Raw genomic sequence first — 18,149 nt, 5'->3', positions numbered from 1 at the left:
GGACAGTCCCCCTCCACACACACACCCAGTGCACGAATTTCGTGCACCGGGCCCCTAGTCCTATCTAATAAAAGAGAAAAATGGTAATTGGCGTACGACGCTACCCTTTTCATTGGCTAATCAGAGCTATATGCAAATTAACTGCCAACTATGATTGGCAGTTAACTGCCAACTAAGATTGGCAGTTAACTGCCAACAAGATGGCGGTTAATTTGCATATGTAGGCACAATGCAGGGAGGTGAAAGGGAAAGCAGGAAGAAGCCCCCTGCCACTGACAGTGATTGGAAACCCAGGGGGGAGCTAAGAGCTGGGGGGCAGGGCAAAGGCGGCCCTGGGGCTGCCTTTGCCCTGCCCCCCAGCCATGATCGGAGAATCAGGCGCCTTTGCCTCCCTGGCCAGTGATAGCAGGAAGTAGGGGTGGAGCCAGCAATGGGAGCTGGGCACGGTCGAAGCTGGCAGTTCCGGGAGCTAGGGGTCCCTTGCCTGGGCCTAAAGCGGAGCCCATGATCGCGGGGCCGCTGCAGCTGCGGGTCCCCGCTGCCCGGGCCGGACGCCTCAGCCAGAGGCATTAGGCCTGGGCAGGGGCGGAGCCTGCAACCGCGGGGAGCTGGGGGTCCCCTGCCCAGGCCTGACACCTCTGCCAGAGGCCTCAGGCCTGGTCAAGGGGCCGATCCGGTGATTGGTGATCGGAGGGTGATGAGGGTCAACTCCTCTGGCCGAGGCATCAGGCCTGGGTGGGGGGCGGAGCCGGGGATTGGGGGGATATGATGGTCCCCTTGCCCAGGCCTGAAGCCTGGGTCAGAGGCGTCAGGCTTGGGAGGGGGGTGGAGCAAGTGATCAGAGGGAGATGGGGGTCCCCTGCCCAGGCATGATTCCTGGGCCAGAGGCCTCAGGCCTGGGCGGGGGCCAGAGCCAGTGATCGGGGGGAGATGGGGGTCCCCTGTCCAAGCCTGACACCTCTGGCAGAGGCGTCAGGCCTGGGTAAGGGGCCGATCAGGCGATCGGAGGGTGATGGGGGTCTACTCCTCTGGCGGAGGCGTCAGGCCTGGGCAAGGGGCCGATCCTGCGATTGGAGGGTGATGGGGGTCAACGCCTGAGGGCTCCCAGTATGTGAGAGGGGACAGGCTGGGCTGAGGGACACTCCCCTCCCCACACACACCCAGTGCACGAATTTCGTGCACCGGGCCCCTAGTAGTTAATAATAAACAGGACAACATTCCCACTGACAAAATATAGAGCAGCCAAATAGATTACCCAACAAACAAACAAACAAACAAAAAATTACACATATTGCCAAGGACAAATCAGTATGCAAACCAGGAGAATTGCATGGACTAAAACCTGAGAGGAGGGAATTGTACAATGGAGAACTGTGGATTGCCAGCTGTTTTTTTCCTCAGGGGAATTTGCCTTTCTGGGCCTGGACTTGGAGCTAATGATCTGTGATTGTCCAAGAAGAAGATGGTTGTGGCATAAGAAGAAATGGAGGTGGGTGGAGGTAGGCAAAGGGTGGGGGGAAAAGAGCTCACCTGCAATTTTGCCAATAGGTTTTCTATTAGAAGTGTATTAGGCCTTCTGGATTTATCCTTCACTGTTTCATTCATATCATCCCCTTTTAACATTGACTTTGACTATTTATCATGTGAAATAAAATGCATGTTTCAAATGATTCTTTTTATAAAAATGTCCTACATTTTTCCACTTCCTTAGAAATTTTAATTTAATTATTCTAAAGTTCTTTACTCTCTGTGACTTATTTCTTGGTACCCCAGAGAGGGATGCTCTATTTATTAAATGAGGTTCTTCTTTTTTAGTGCTGTGGGATTTTCTAAAGTGTTAGTGACATTTTGCAATTCTTTTACATTTGCGTAAAAGGTTCATTAGAGGCTTACATGACTTTTCTCCTTCCTTACAAGCCTGACCAATAAGTGAGCATGAGGACTGCATGCTTTTCAAAGAGGATTGTCAAACAGACCCAAAGTAGTGTGTTATGGCAGCTGCTAGGTGGGCTTGCCACATTTCATAGATTTGGCCACTAAAGACACAATGAACACAAATAGATTGAGACGGTTTACTAGGTGAAGCAGAGAAGACGTCTAAAGCTTCAGGTTTGTATCAGTTTCCCTTGTTCCCAAGTCCCAAGGGGAGTGATGTAGCCTCACAGATCAACTGTGCATGTGAGTTGGTGTCGCAGCTGAGAGGCACTGAGCTCAGGAAACCACATGGGAATTCCTAGCTTTACCTTTATTCTCTGGAATCTAAGGAAACCTGCATGGGGATTCTACCATCCTGGAATGCCCCTGGGTAGCTGGCTAGTTTCTATTTGTACTATCCTGGAATGTAAATTAATCTAAGCAAATTGGGTGTGTTAATACCTAGAAGTGAAAAAAAAAAGTGAGAAGTTTATGAAAAGTTGTCTTCCAGCAAGAATAGAATATGTCTATTGGAATCGAGAACTTCAAAATAAGTTGCACACATGTGGGAAATGGGAAGGTAATGTGGTCCCATGTCCACAATAATGCACAGATACTGGTATTACTAATACTCAATTTGAGAGCCATAATCTTTTCCAGGAAGATATGTGATTGAATAGCTTGTGCTATTAATAGAGATGTAAGTGGGGAGGTAGGTAAGAGAAGCCAATCTACACAGCTGATTGTGGAGGAGAAATCGAACAAAATATCCAATGAGTGGAAAATGAAGTTGAAATCAACACTAACTTCCATCTCAGCTTTCTCCTATACTACGCTCATCGTCTACTGGTCTACTGCAGTTCTGGTAGTTGGTGTACCTATCACAGTGACCCATTCCACTTTAGGTTGCCCATAAAGTCTTCATAATTTTTGTTTATCTGAATTCTCATCAGCTTGTTCACAAAAATATTTTACATATACTCTGAAATATTGGAAATGATTTAAAATTTAATTTTAATCTCAAGATTTGTCATATTTCCTTTTAAATATCATAACTCTAAACTATATTTAAAGTTACTGTTTTCTGGTATGCCTAGGCCACCTCATTTCCTTTGTCTAAATTCTATGAAAAAATATTGATGTGGATAACTGGTGGTCATATGACAAGGGGGATAGATGGTTTTCAGTGTTGTTAGTACTATATTCTACAATTTGAAAACATATAAAAGTGGGGTTATTAAAATCAATTCCTATATTAATTTTGTATTTACTTTTTACACTTCAATTTAGATACTTCCTATGTACCACTGTTATCATCTTGACAAATTCCTAAATTGTAATTTTCTGGAGTTTTCTGCATTGTTTGTACTTTGACTTTATTGCTAAGTACAAAAGGCTTGATATAATTATTCTCTTTTAATCCCCTTAAAATTATTCTCATTGTCCTTTTTTCTCATTTTCAAATTATATTCATTCTGTTTTTAATAAAATAAAACCAATTGCTAGTTGAAAAAAAATAGTTCAATATATTTCCATATAATTTCACACTTAATTTCATTCATGATCCTCTTAACATAAAAATAAAGACAACACACCATTAAAATTCAATAGCTTAATTTCATTTTGCAGCTAAGTTGTTTCTTGCATTCTTTAGTCATTAGTCAAGGGAGAAGAAAATGAGATGAATTTTCATTCAGTTAAAACAAGAAAAAAAGTGAGGTCGTCAATAACTTTCTCTGCCTATAAGAATAAATAACTACTTCAGCTTCTGCAGCCACTGATGATAGTCCAACTAAACCCTCCCTGCTGAATTTAACGATTACTTAAAATGTGTTATAATCCCTAAACAAAATGAGATGAATAAAATGGACGGAAGATACGACTAATGATACATATCAGTTTTCTCAGGCAAAAATTGAATGCAATTGTTAACTCCTTTGAGAAATCATTACAGAAATTGTATATATTTGCTTAAAACTTCTAACTATTCCCCAAATTCAAGTTTTTTTTAAAAAGGCACAACATATAAAAGTAAATTACTTTAAGCCTATTATAATTTTATGTGATATTAAGCAAAATAAGCATAGGGGAAAAAAAGATAATGTTTTTTTTTAAATAGTTATGTTATAAACCAAATATCACTTAAGTGTTGAAAATCTGTAAGACTATCAGAAAGTAATGTTGAAAATTACTTAAGATTTGAGGCAAATTTCTGTAACTGAAGATGTTTAATACAAAGCTCTTACATTTTATCATTTCAGAATATTTGGCTATACAGAAATTACATATATAAATTACATCACTAAATTTGTTTAGCTGTTCATTATTATAAGTTATTATTTGGATTCTGAATTTTATAGAACATTTAGAATTTCAAATATTCTTATAAACTATTATTTATAGTTAGCAAGCAATGACACTATGACAAAATGATTATAAGAAGTTAAGTAAAGTAATAATCTATTGGAATGGAAGTGTTTAAAACCATAATTAGTCTGGAAAACTATATTTTTATTTTAGGTGACCACAAGATTTTTCATATTTAAAATCTTGAGTTTATATGGAAAACTCTATCGAATCCCGAAAGGGATTAAATAATCTACATTTTATAGGCCAGATTTCAGTTAGTATACAGCTTTGGGCCAGAGATGAATTAAATGTATAGCATACTTCCCATGTTTTAAAGTGTGACTTCTTAATATTTTGGTATTTTCATGTCATTGTTGATTTATTTTTATCTTTAAATTTGTGAACATCTGCTATTTACCTTTTGCCTTTAACTTAACATTTTTTGGATGATTTTACTTAGGTAATACATGATCCCAGCTGTTTACCCTTTTAAAAGGCAGATGTTCTTACTTTCTGTTGATTAAATTAAAAATAAGGATATGGTGTTTCATTTGGAAATATTTAAAATTCTATGTGTGTTATGTGAGTGTAAGTGTGTGTGTGTGTTTCAATATTCTATGAATTTCCATTGGCTTACACGTTTTGGCATAAGAAACAGGCCAGTAGGAAAATAGGTTGAGAAAGAAATCCAACCACCAACATAAGCATATAATCAACATGTAATTCTTATCTATATGTCCACTTCCATTTCTGAGTGTTTCCTTTAGATTCCTCTTTGCATTTATATAGTTAAAACTGCATTGAAATAAATGAGCTTTTTGCAGAAGCTATTGTGTTTTTCAATTGATATGCACCCTAAATTGTAACAATGCTGTGCATTTAGATGGGGCTTGATAAGAGTTTTAAAATTTTGCCCATTCATCATCTACTTTTGATTTCCGAAATTACAACTTTCACGAATAGATGCCATTATTTTCTTTAAAAATATGGAAACTAAGACTGATAGATTAGGTCAGTGGTCAGCAAACCACGGCTCGCAAGCCACATGCGGCTCTTTGGCCCCTTGAGTGTGGCTCTTCCACAAAATACCATGTGCGGGCGCACACGTACAGTGCGATTGAAACTTCGTGGCCCATGCACAGAAGGTGGTTTCCTGAAAGGAGATAGACAAAATAAGTATACAAGACAAGCGTGGATGGGAGAGTTGGAAGGGGTCAAACTCAGCGAACGTACCACAATCAGATTGAGGATATTTTTAGCAAAGGCCAGCTTAGGAGTACCCTAATTAAGCTAATAATAATGTACCTACCTATATAGTTTAGGTTTAAAAAATTTGGCTCTCAAAAGAAATTTCAATAGTTGTACTGTTGATATTTGGCTCTGTTGACTAATGAGCTTGCCAACCACTGGATTAGGTCATAGTTTCAAAGAATTTGGCTGCTAAGTTGAAACTTCAGGGTTCTTTATAAACGATTGTCAGCATCTTAAGAGTAAAGGAATTTCAGGTTGAAATGTACTGCTGGTAGATTTATGCATTCAATAAGAGTACTACCGACAAAAATAAAATGTAATAAAGAAAAGTTGTGCCTTCTCTGTGATGTTTTACATCTATTTACTAATATGCTAGAATACTATAGTGAAATAATTCAAGTTTTCTGATAATATAGTACTGAGTTTGAATCCTAGCTGTATAATAATTTAAGAGCTATGCAACTCGATATAATAGCTAGCTTCTCTAAGCTTCAGTTTCCTTTTGGTAAAGTAGGAATAGCAATCTTTGTATTGCAATATTGTTGTGTAAATTACAGCATCTATATTGCCTAGCAATAACTGGCATACACTATACCCTCAACTAATTTACTTTTATTACTTAACATGTAAAAGGATTATGTATATTCCACTTTTATTTAGTGCTAATATTATGCTTACATATATTAGTAGTAAAAATAATATAAATGACATAAGACTTATGGAATTTGAAAATAGGCATTTCAGGGGGTTAACATACATTTCTTACTACACATTAGTTACTTCAGAAATATGTGCTTGGTACAGATTTGCATTTGATCAAAATGGATCACAGACCTAAATATAAAATACAAAACTAAAACCTAATGGAAGATAGCATAGGAAATAACCTAGAGTAAACCTTGGGTATGCAAATTGCATTTTAGGTACAAAATCACAGGCATAATCCATGAAAGAAAGAATTGATAAACTAGACTTCATTAAAAACACAAAAACAATATGTAATTATATATGTGTTTTCCAATGGTCTTAGGTGACCCCTGTGAAAGGGTTGTTCGACCCCTAAAGGGGTCGCGACCCACAGGTTGAGAACCGCCGCTCTACATCAATCGGCATCAGGAAAATTCAAATTAAAATAACTATGAGTTACCACCACACACCTATTTAAATTCCCCAAATCCAGAACATGGACAACACTCCTGCTGGCAAAAATGTGGAACAATAAGAACTCTCATTCACTGCTAGTGGGAATGCAAATAGTGCAGTCACTTGAAAGACAATTTGGAGATTTCTTACAAAACTAAACATACTTTTACCAATACTGCTCCTTGGAATTTACCCAAAGGAGTTGAAAGCACTTGTGTCCACTCAGTAACCTACACTTGGGTGTTTATAGCAGCTGTATTACAGAGGTGGGCAAATGAGTTTTACAGGTGTGTGTATGTGAAACAGTTTGTTCTTGTATTATTGTTTATTAATTATTGTATTATTTATTTGTATTACAATTATAAAGCTATTTTTGCCCACCCTGTATAATTGCTAAAGCTTGGAAGCAACTAAGATGTCCTTCCATAGGTGAATGTATAAATAAATGGTGCACTCGGACAATAAAATACTATTTTTTGCTAAGAAAAATGAACCAGGAAGCCATGAAATAGTCTTAAATACATATCACCAAGTGAAAGAAGCCAATCTGAAAAAGGCTACAAAATATTCAATTCTAACTATGTAACACTTTGGAAAAGGCAAAGCTATTGGTAAAAGTAAAAAGACTGTGATTGGCAGGGATTGGGGGTTGGAGGGAAGAGATTAATAGATGGACCACAGAGGATTTCAGGGCAGTGAAAACACTCTGTAGATAACATAATGATGGGTACCTATCAGTATACCTTTGTTTGAAACTATAGACTATATAATACCAATGTTAACCCTAATGTAAGCATGGACTCTGGGTGATTATAATGTGTCAATGTAGGTTCATGAGTTCTAACAATTTTACCATGTTATTCAGTGATGTTGATAATATACATGCCCCAGAGTAGGGAGTATGCAGAAAATACCTTTACCTTTCCTTCAATATTACTGTGAAACTAAAACTGCTTTAAAAAATAAAGTCTTGCCGAAACCGGTTTGGCTCAGTGGATAGAGCGTCGGCCTGCGGACTGAAAGGTCCCAGGTTCGATTCCGGTCAAGGGCATGTACCTGGGTTGCGGGCACATCCCCAGTAGGAGATGTGCAGGAGGCAGCTGATCGATGTTTCTCTCTCATCGATGTTTCTAGCTCTCTATCTCTCTCCCTTCCTCTCTGTAAAAAAATCAATAAAATATATTTTAAAAAAATAAAGTCTTAAATCAAATAAGTAAATAAATAAGCAATAAATAATTCCATGAGAAAATTAAGATAAAGTTCAGTGGGAAGAGATAAAAAAGACAATACTATATATACTTCTAGCAGTGTTACAGAGAGTTTACTCTGAACTTAATTTAAGGTTAATTGGTGACCACATTCAAACAATCCATCAGTACTAACCTTATTGCACTCTTCTTTTCCTTTATCTCACTCGGGGTAATTTATATTATAAAGAAGCCAAGGGACAATGACTATAGTAATTAATTAAAAACCAGGATTCAGAACTTTAGGGAAGGCCAGGGTCATAAATCGGATCCTACTGTGCACCATGTATAGGAATTTAAAATGCAACAACCAAAATAAACAAGCAAAATGTTGGCTCTTATTGTTGACCAATAGAATCAAAGTCTTTTTGAGTAGGGTAGCTAAATGGTTGTTATTTTTGTTTCTAATTTGGTAGATGCATATAATGAAATACTGTGTAACAGTTAAATTCAACACTATAGTGTAGAAATAATATTATAAATCTTCAAACTGAACATGGTATTAATAAGAAAAAAAGATAAATGGAATTACTTTAGCAAAACACCATTCATGAGTTTAAGTATATATACTATCTAATAAAGAGGGAATATGCTAATTAACACTCACGCTATAGCAAAGATGGCAGCACCCACAGCCAATAAGGAGGGAATATGCTAATTGTCTGATACACCCTCAAAGATGGTGCACCCACAGCCAATAAGGAAGGGATATGCTAATTGACTGCCATGCCCTCAAAGATGGCGGCGCCCACAGCCACAAGATGGTGGCGCCCAATCCCCCCAGCCCCACTGGGGCGGCAGGCATGCGGCAAGGCTCTGCATGCCTGCCTCCAGAGACCCCCAGTCCCCTCAGCCACCCAGCCGCCCAGAGCCACCCGAGGCGCAGGTAAACAGGGCCGGGCAAGGCTTGTGCTGCTGGCAGTGGCAGCAGCAGAGGTGTGATGGGGCATCGCCTTCCCCTGATCACTAGGTCGCCTTCTGCCCCTGGGGGCTCCTAGACTGTGAGAGGGGGCAGGTCGGGCTGAGGAGCCCCCTTCCAGTGCATGAATTTTCATGCACCGGGCCTGTAGTAATTACATAACTATATTCAAAATTTTATAAGAAAACACACTTTATGTAAATAATACCTCAATAATTTAAAAATACTTTTCTTGAAGAGATTTATAGAGAAAGGTTAAATAAGTCAAGTGAAATCTTCCTTTTTTTCTGTATAGTGCTTTTTTTGTTTATCTTTTTATTTTATTAGCTATGTCAGTATAGAAGTATTAAATGTAAAGAATGTAAAGGTGTTGCAAATTTAATCTCACCTGCTGCTCTGTTTATAGGTGTGTTGAAACCAGAAACCCAAGAGATTAAGTGATTTGCCCATAATCATAATGATGATTATGGCAGATCATGGGATTCAACACATCTCGTAACATACTGTTCAGTGAAAAAATCTACAAGAGTCTTAGCATTAATTTTTATTTTTATTATAAACTACTGCAAACATTATTTGTCACTTCGTCTACACTAGAGGCCCAGTGCATGAAATTCGTGCACAGATAGGGTCCCTAGGCCTGGCCGGCGATCAGGGACGATAGGGGCCTTCTGGCTGCTGGCCGGGGCCTCCCTTCCCTGACTGATGGCTGTCGGTTGGGGCCTCCCTTCCTCTGCTGGTGGTGGAACTCCCACGGGGGGACTTTGCATATTAGCCATATATATATATAGATAGATAGATAATTTGTGGTTAATATCATATATGGTGTAAAAAGACATAATGATTTCTCTGTAAGGTCAAAACAAAAGTTCCCATTCTCATTATTTCCATTTAAAATAATACTGAAGATTCTAATTGTTGCAATTATTAAATGAAAATACAATAACAGGTATACTAATTTAAAGGGCAAAATAAGCTCTTTTAAACAATGTAAACACAAACATAAAAAATTGAAACAACTTAACCATTTGAGAGTAAGTTGTCACCTTGATGAACTACCATTCCTGAGTTCATTAGCCTGTATTTCCTACCAACAAGTGGATTGTTTTACATAATCTCAAATCATCTATCAAAATTATTAATGTATTATTTATTATTGATATTACAATATAATTCTTAGGTTCCATTTAAATTTCACCAATTTTTCCAATAATAGCCTATATAGTAAAAGTACCCAGACAAATCATATGTTGCATTTAGGTATTAGTTCATTTGAGTATCTTTGTGGTTATAACAGTCTTTCCTTAACCTGATGTTTTAAATAAATTCAATAATTACAGATGAGTAGTTTTGTGCTATGTTTGCCTTCATGGTGCATTTCTAGTTTTAGTTTTTATTATAAGCAACTTTAAAATACTTCTTTTAAAATTAGGCTTGTTATAAAATAAAAATATGTAAAATAGAAATCATACAGAAAAACATTCATGTATTGAATGTGTTACCTCCATAAAGCAATATTGGACATAGAAAATGTAATCTTAATTTGCATTTCAAAATCATTCAAAATAAAATAATTTAAAACAAACATTCTAATTTAAAAAATGTGGCTCTGCGATTGAGCGTTGACCTATAAACCAGGAGGTCACAGTTCGATTCCAGTCAGAGCATATGCCCTGGTTGCGGGCTCCATCACCATTAGGATGTCTAGTATCAACAAAACAAAACCAAAAAAAAAAAAGTGTTGGCAAGGATGTGGAGAACTCAGAACCCTTTTGTATTGCCGGTGAAATGTAAAATGGTTCAGCCACTCTGAAAAACAGTATGGTGGTTCCTCAAAAGAATAAATATGGAATTATTATAACACAGAAATTCCATATATGGATATACACACAAGAGAACTGAAAGCTAGGACTTGAACATACATTTGTACAACAATAGCCACAGCACCATTATTTACAATAGCCAAAAAGTAATCATAAAACAAATGTCCATTGACAGATGAATGCATAAACAAAATACTAGTAATAGCATCCATGTACCATACAGTATTATTCAGCCAAAAATGGGAATAGATTTCTGATATATACTGCAACATGAATGAACTTTTAAAAGATTATGTTAAGTTAAATAAGCCAGAGCAAAAAGAAACAAGTATTATGTGTTTTCACCAATATAAAATACCTAGAATGGGCAAATTCTTAGAAGCAGAAAATAGAATGGTAATTTCTAGGAGCTCAGGGGAGGGAGTAAAAGGAAGTTTTTGCTCTGTGGGTACAGTTTCAGTTTGGGATGAAAATGCTCTAGAGATGGTGTTACTGGTTGCACCATAAAATCCATGTACTTAATGCCATTGAGTATGTACTAAAAAATAGTTAAATTGGTAAATTTTATGTTTTATATATATAATTACAATAATGAAAAAATAATTTTAGGAACTTCATTAGAATACTAATTTACACATATATGATGTGAAAGCCTTTTTTACATATGCTAAAATAAATGCAATAAATGCATGCCTCTAGAGACCCAATGAGATATTTTAAAAATAATTTCTATTGTCAACAGATTTCCCTCAGAACCATTAATGTAATTTCTAAAATAATTTGTGCAAATTTATGTTATTTCAAATATTTTCATATGTTTTCTTAATTTAAATAGTTCAATTTTTACAAACTTTTAGTAGACTTGGTAAATTTATTTCAAATATATATCTATTTTTTTGAATTGTTACATTTTTCTGGTGAGATACTATTGTCTATGTGTGTGTCTGTTTGAGCAAGTGTGTTTTCCTTGAGATTTATTTTTTCCAAAAATGTTATAATTTTTCTATTCAATTGGTAATTATTATTTTCTTAGAGATATTATTTTTGTAAGAACTTTTTCAGATGACTTTAAAAGTGATAAAATATTTCTATTCAATCTTGTCTGAAATGAAAACAATCAGGTTAACATAATTATCTGTGGTTTGTGTATAGAATTACCAGCTCCAGTTTGGCCCGGAATGTTGCTCCAGTGGAAATCCCCTCCATGGATTGCCTCAACTTCCGGAGATGCCTCACACCAGGTCAGCAATTCTGAGGGAAACCCATATCAGAAATCTGATGGAGTTAAAGGTGTAAGGGTTTAGCCCAGTGGTCGGCAAACGCGGCTCGCGAGCCACATGCGGCTCTTTGGCCCGTTGAGTGTGGCTCTTCCACAAAATACCACATGCAGGCGCTCACGTGCAGTGCGATTGAAACTTCCTGGCCCACGTGCAGAAGTCAGTATTTTGTGGAAGAACCACACTCAAGGGGCCAAAGAGCCACACGTGGTTTGCGAGCCGCAGTTTGCCGACCACTGGTATAGACAATGGGAAAGGTTTTAAGCTAGCTTCTTAATAGGAGGTAAGATGAAAAAGAAAGAGCTTCAATTAAATTAAGAAGAGATTGATTAATATTAAAAAGCCACAGAGATCAGCCATCATAAAATGCCTCAAAGGAAAAATATAAATGAGAAAACTGTGACAGGAAAATAAATTAATTTAAGTCTCAGGTCAAAAAACATTATTATTCAGTACTGAGTCAGTATAAGAATAATAAAATAGTTAAAAAATTCCATGAGAACTGTAGTTAAGATAGAAGGGGGATAGATTACAAAATTTTATTGAGTATTTACATACAATATGCCAGAAAATATACTTATCTATACTAATAAAAGAGAAAAATGGTAATTGGCATACGACGATACCCTTTTCATTGGCTAATCAGGGCTATATGCAAATTAACTGCCAACTATGATTGGCAGTTAACTGCCAACTAAGATTGGCAGTTAACTGCCAACTAAGATTGACAGTTAACTGCCAACAAGATGGCGGCTAATTTGCATATGTAGGCACAATGCAGGGAGGCGAAAGGGAAAGCAGGAAGAAGCCCCCTGCCACTGACAGTGATCAGAAACCCAGGGGGGAGCTAAGAGCTGGGGGGCAGGGCAAAGGCGGCCCTGGGGCCGCCTTTGCCCTGCCCCCCAGCCATGATCGGAGAATCAGGTGCCTTTGCCGCCCTGGCCAGTGATAGCAGGAAGTAGGGGTGGAGCCAGCGATGGGAGCTGGGCACGGTCGAAGCTGGCAGTCCCGGGAGCTAGGGGTCCCTTGCCTGGGCCTAAAGCGAAGCCCACGATCGCGGGGCCGCTGCAGCTGTGGGTCCCCGCTGCCCGGGCCGGACGCCTCAACCAGAGGCTTCCTGCAGGGGCAGGGGCGGAGCCCGCGCGATCGCGGCACCCCCTGCTGCCACTGCAGGTCCCCGCTGCCCGGGCCAGACGCCTAGGCCAGAGGCGTCAGGCCTGGGCAAGGGGCTGATCCTGCGATTGGAGGGTGATGGGGGTCAACGCCTGAGGGCTTCCCAGTATGTGAGAGGGGGCAGGCTAGGCTGAGGGACACTCCTCCCCCCCCACAAACACACACCCAGTGCACGAATTTTGTGCACCGGGCCCCTAGTGTATCCATAAAATATTATATTAAATTTCAGCAATATATTCATCAAAGAAATGCTAATTTACAGTGGTAAGTTGGCAAGTTATTAACAACTAGCTGTCCAGAGGCAGGTTTCCTAATTTGTGTGTCTGCCAATTCCTGTGGTGTAACTATTACACCATACTCAATTTTAAAACTGTCACCATGGAATCAACTGGAATGAAAACATCATGAAAAACTAACAATGAAATTTATAAGCCCAGCAGGCTACAGTATACCAATACTGCCATATCTAGTTTAAAAATAAAGACTTGCCGAAACCGGTTTGGCTCAGTGGATAGAGTGTCGGCCTGTGGACTGAAAGGTCCCAGGTTTGATTCCGATCAAGGGCATGTACCTGGGTTGCGGGCACATCCCCAGGAGATGTGCAGGAGGCAGCTGATCGATGTTTCTAACTCTCTATCTCTCTCCCTTCCTCTCTGTAAAAAATCAATAAAATATATTAAAATAAAATAAAATAAAGACTAATAAAAATCCTAAATACAGGAAAGGGTAGACTCAAATTTATGTTTTTCAAAAACTCAGACTTTTACGAAGCCAGTTCTGAAAACAAAACAACACAAAAAGTTGTCTGCATGGCTATTGCAAATGTTATCCTAGAGCTCTGGCCAGCTGACAACATTTATTTGGAGCTTAAAAGGATCTAAGAAACCCAATAGCAGAGCTAGAGGAATGAAGGCCACCATACTACGGACATCCAGAAAAGAGCCTTACAACTTTGAAACTTGTCTTTCAACTCTCAGTTTAAAAATAACAACAGACCTATAGAGAAGATATCCTTCTTCCTCTTTTTTAAAACAAAGGATTTTAGGAGATTAAGAAAGAAAAACAACAGCCCAGTTTTAGAAGAAAAAAAAAAACAAGTGATGACTTAAGGCTACCTATATGCAGTGAATTTAAAAAGAGCAGGAGGAAAATACACTAAGAGAGGATATCTGGAGTTGAGGATCTAAAAAAAAAAGTTGGCCGAGTTCAATGTGACAAAATACTTGGCATTACATAGAAAGAAAAAATCAACACCATCTTATTTAGAAAAAAGGAAATGGTTATATGGGCTGGTGGCAGAAGTAAAGAGCACCGGTTTTAGTACACACATGGCAGGGTAAAATGAGTCACACAGAAGAGTCGTATTTGCAGGAAGCTATGTTGGCATGAGACTACAAGAGATGAGAAATCTACATTTTGAACTGTCCTAGAGCTTCTAATTTGAGTCAGCCACAAAGAATTAAAATCAAAGCTCTTGCCTGTATTCATACAATATTCACATCTAGATCACAACACATTCACACATAGAGTGGGTTCTTGTCTTCCACTCTTCTCTCTCCTTTACGTATTGCCTGGACGGGACAAAACTGGACTCAGACAAAACTTGTATTCAATGAGCGGATAAATAGGTGCAATCATACACTCAACATATTCACATTAAAAATATATATGAAAACACTTTGATTTAATAGGTGAGAAATGAAGGCAAGAAGATACTTGATTTAACCACTGACAGAAAATTATTGGCAGAAATAAGGTCTTCTGATTAGTAGTTATATTATTCTTCTAACTTTCCCTCTGCTTTAACCGAATGAGAAGTAAGGTGTTTTAATTTTCCTTTGCTTTAACATCTTAAGCAGAAATTGGTTTTTATCTGATAAACTAGAGGCCTGGTGCACAAAAATTTGTGCACTCAGGGGGGTCACTCAGCCAGGCCTGTGTCCTCTCACAGACTGGGACCACTTGGCACATGTCCACATGCTGGCTTAGGCACAATCCCCAGGGGATTGGACCTAAGTTGGCAATCAGACATCTCTCTGGCAGCCTGGAAGCCCTCAGGAGGTGTCCAATTGCCAGTGGGGAGCAGGCCTAAGCTGCAGTCGGACATCCTTAGCCCTGCTGAGGAGGCGGGAGAGGCTCCCGCCACCACCACTGTGCTGGCAGCCGTCAGACTGGCTTGTGGCTGAGCAGAGCTCCCCTTGTGGGAGCTCACTGACCATGAGGGGGAAGCTCCTGCATTGAGCATCTGCCCCACGGTGGTCAGTGTGTGTCATAGTGACCAGTCATTCCCAGTCGTTCTACTATTAGGGTCAATTTGCATATTACCCTTTTATTATATAGAATAGAGGCCTGGTGCATGGGTGGGGTCTGGCTGGTTTGTCCTGAAGGGTGTCCTGGATCAGGGTGGGGGTCCTGCTAGGATGCCTGGCCAGCCTGGGTGAGGGGCTGATGGCTGTTTTCAGTTTGGCCAAGCCCCCCAGCAGGGACCCTCACCCCATGGGGGTGTGGCCAGCCTGGGTGAGGGGCTGAGGGCTGTTTTCAGGCTGCCCACAGCCCCCTTGGAGTGGGGGAGTCCCACTGGGGTGCCTGGCCAGCCTGGGTAAGGGGCTGATGGCTGTTTGCAGGCTTGCCACCCCTTTCAGGGTGGAGGGTCCTGCTGGGGTTCCTGGCCAGTCTGGGTGAGTGGCTGATGGCTGTTTGCTGACTGGCCAAGCCCCCCAGCAGGGACCCTCACCCCATGAGCATGTGGCCATCCTGGGTGAGGGCCTGATGGCTGTTTGCAGGCTGGCCCTCAGCCACTCAAGCTCCCAGTGGAGGCTGGCTGGAAGCAGGTATCTGGGATTTATTTAGCTTCTATAATTGAAACTTTGTTGCCTTGAGCGGAGGCTACAGCTGGCCAGGGCAGGCGGTAAGCTTGGCTTCCTCCATCTCCGGGGCAACCAAGCCTCCTGCTTGCTCCAGCTCCATGGCTGCCAGCCACCATCCTGGTTGGGTTAATTTGCATATAATCGCTCTGATTGGCTGGAGGGCGTGGCTTGGGGCATAGCGAAGGTATGGTCAATATGCATGTTTCTCTTTTTATTAGATTAGATTATATGCCATTCATTCTTTATAGTAGCGGTTCTCAACCTTCTGGTGCTTTAAATACAGTTCCTCATGTTGTGACCCAACCATAAAATTATTTTTGTTGCTACTTCATAACTGTAATGTTGCTACTGTTATGAATCATAATGTAAATATCTGATATGCAGGATGGTCTTAGGTGACCCTTGTGAAATGGCCGTTCGACCGCCAAAGGGGTTGCAACCCACAGGTTGAGAACCCCTGCTTTATAGGATTAGATTGACTAATTTATTGGCTAATTCTTATTTTTTCCTCTCTTCATGCATATGCTTTTTAGTATTGTTCTTACTCCACCAGTGTAATTCTCTCCACTGTCCCTATTCTGAACTCAATATACATATCTCACTACAATGTGTGTCTATCACCATCTTCCTATGTCTAGTAATTGGGACACATATTACTCCTATGTCTAAACTAATCTGAAAGGAGGATGAATGTAATAAGTTCATTAGAAGTGATGTTGGAAAGAATATCTGGGCAACTTTTAATTTTTTATACTTCATGAAGAAAATATGTCTTAGCCTCAACTTATAATCATTATGACATATGTTTATTGAAATAATCTACATTGCATATTGCCTTTTTGGCTTATATTAATTTATGTTTACATCTAAAATAAAATTTTAATTATGTAAGTTATTAATGCTATATAAATAATTAATAAGTAGTTAATATACGTATATATTACAGTATAGATAAGAAAATTTTTAAATAGCTATTTCAAAGGTCATGACATAAAAGACAAAAGGGATTAAAAATGACACTATGTACATTAGAGGCAAACTCAGAGCTACAACATCTAATATTTCTGTTAATCTAGTAGTTCTGCATATACTGTATAGAAAAGAAGTGGCAAACACACATTTTATGAATTCCTTAGTTCTATTGTCATTAAAGAGTTTTCTGATTTGCTTTTATAAAGCAGAGTACAGAAGATATCAAAATGGAAAAATCTGAAGTATACACCAGCTTTAATTGCACATAGTGATGTAAAATTCTAGATTAGTTTTCCCTACCAAGAGCCAAGTGGTATCAGATGACTCTGGGAATTTAATTCAATAGAAATCAGGTCAATTCAATCAATTAATAATAAGCTCTACTATAACAGCAGGAAACAAAGAGCAATAGAAAGTTCTTGATTTCATTGTATTCATATTCTTGGGGGAGAGAATAAATAAAACTACATATGAAGTAGCTTGAATATCATGAGAGTACATAAGATAAGGATAATTCAATTTATCAACATTTATTAAATCCTCATTAAGGACTAGATGAAGAAAAATAGATGTGAATAAGCAAATACCTGCTATGCCTACAAAGAATCAAAGAAAACTATTTATAGTTTATATGGTTCAGGTTTCTATTATATTTTAATGTGGTTAGTTTCATAAACTAAAACTTGCCTATTGTAGCAATCCTAAACTTTACCTTAGCCCTCTGATCTTGGGCATTCAACCAGATGAAGACTGTGACAAGTCACTTCTATATGATTTCTGGCAATATTGCTTAGGTTGCTGTTTCTTTTATTCCTCCTAATACTCAGTTTGACATTTAACCTTTAATATCATCATTCCCATATTGCCAGACACTTAAAAAAAGACTAAAATAATTGAAACATGAAATAAATGTATCAAAATGTTGTAAAATCAATGAACATGTATTCTCTAAAAATAGTTTTTCTTCCTATAAAAACTTTTAACACACTTTTAATTATTTGAATGAAGCTATTAATGTTTGGGTTAATGCAAAAGTCACCAACACATGTATCTATCATAATTTTATAGTGTTCACTTGTGATGTATTAACATGTGATTATATCTGTTTTCCTTTTGTTGGTGTGTTTAACTGCTTATTTTTCTTAGACATATTTTCATAGACTCTCCATAAAAATAATAACCCTAACTATTAAAGTGAATTCTGTCTGAAGACA

At 38.6% G+C, this 18,149-nt stretch overlaps 1 protein-coding gene across 1 annotated transcript in view; it reads right to left on the bottom strand.

Moving 5' to 3' along the window:
• Positions 1-18,149, bottom strand: part of CDH10 (cadherin 10) — a 135,422-nt gene that overhangs the window by 53,578 nt on the left and 63,695 nt on the right. The window lies entirely within an intron of this gene.

Source organism: Myotis daubentonii, chromosome 4 (assembly GCF_963259705.1).
Source record: "Myotis daubentonii chromosome 4, mMyoDau2.1, whole genome shotgun sequence".
NCBI classification, from domain to species: domain Eukaryota; kingdom Metazoa; phylum Chordata; class Mammalia; order Chiroptera; family Vespertilionidae; genus Myotis; species Myotis daubentonii.
The sequence above is the reverse complement of the archived record's forward strand: the minus strand, read 5'-3'. Positions and strand labels throughout refer to the sequence as shown.